Source organism: Tupaia chinensis, unplaced genomic scaffold (assembly GCF_000334495.1).
Source record: "Tupaia chinensis unplaced genomic scaffold, TupChi_1.0 Scaffold000706_1, whole genome shotgun sequence".
Classification (NCBI taxonomy): domain Eukaryota; kingdom Metazoa; phylum Chordata; class Mammalia; order Scandentia; family Tupaiidae; genus Tupaia; species Tupaia belangeri.
In genome coordinates, this window is record NW_006160229.1 from 4,920,252 (window position 1) to 4,921,610 (window position 1,359).

Here is a 1,359-nt window from a genome sequence, read left to right on the forward strand (position 1 = left end):
GAGTACGTCTTGGTTAACAGAACAGGGGCAATATTTACTTGAATTTGAGCAAGTAGTGTTATCTCTTGGCTTCTGCTTCTGTCTCTATAAAATGAAGATAATAGTGGTACTTATCTCACAACGCTGGGGTAACAATTCAGCGGTATTTTCTGTGTAAACAGCTTTGCACAGTACCTGGCAGAGAGAGAGAGGAAAGAGAGAGAGAGAGAGAGAGAGAGAGAGGAGCTGACTGAGTTACAGACTTCAATCGAATGATACAGTGAATAATTATGCAGCTTATCTTGGGTGAAATGCTTCCAAAACATACAGGAAAGGCACTGCTGTTTACCTCTTCCAAGGAGCAAGAGAAATTTATGGAAAATCGTTGGCATCTAAGTGACAATTCCAATAGTATGGAGCACAATTGTACATAGCAGAGACTATAGGAAGATGATTACTGGGTGGGGAGGGGCGCTCAGGGAGAAAAAATACCAGAGACTATAGGAAGATGATGGTTGGGGAGGCCTTCAGGGGAAAAAAAAACACACACAAACATTTAACAGACGTAAGAATGGAAAGTTATCTGCTGAAAATTATTCATATGGCAATATCTTTGACTTGATTGGCATCCACTGCGGGCATGCTTTGAACAACCGTATCATACACTATAAATCTGTACAATGATTTGATGTAAATAAGAAATCATATGATAAAAATAACTAAACAGGGACCAGCAGTTGGCATAATGGCTATGTCGCTGGATTCCCATGTAGTTGACCGAGGTTCGAGTCCCGGACCCGGTGGCTTAAAACTCAGGCCAGGCGCGTGTGCGTGCCCAAGATCCCAGAGAGGAGAACGGAGGAGAAGGGACTGCAGCGTGACCATCCGCCCTGGGGGGTGATTTCTCGCTTTCTGTCTGTCTGTCTCTTTGTCTTTCTGGCGAGCACATGCGCCCTATAGCAAAATCTCTCCAAAAAATCGCCAAAAAAGAAAAAAAAAAAAATTAAAAAGTAAACAAATATTTCTTTTTTAAAGTCACGATTTCTCTCAGCCCCGGGATGGTTCATACTTTGGGGTGGGAAGAGGCAAGGGGGCTCTTAAGTCCGGGCCAGAGTGGTGGGCTCTTCTTTGGAAGGACTACATAGGTATGTGCTCAGAACAGACCTCTTGGGGTCTAGGAAGGCATGGGATGTGCACGAAAATCTGCCCTGGTGACAATCTCCAGACTGTGAGGTCTAGGTGAGCTCGAGGTGCCTGGGATGGAGACGCAGGGTGCAAAAATGTGAGCGGGGTCGGTGGCAGCGCCCCCCACCCGCCAGCCCGGCTCCTCTGGGCCCCCGCGGCCTCGTGCGTCACCGACGCGGGCGGGGGCCGCGGGGA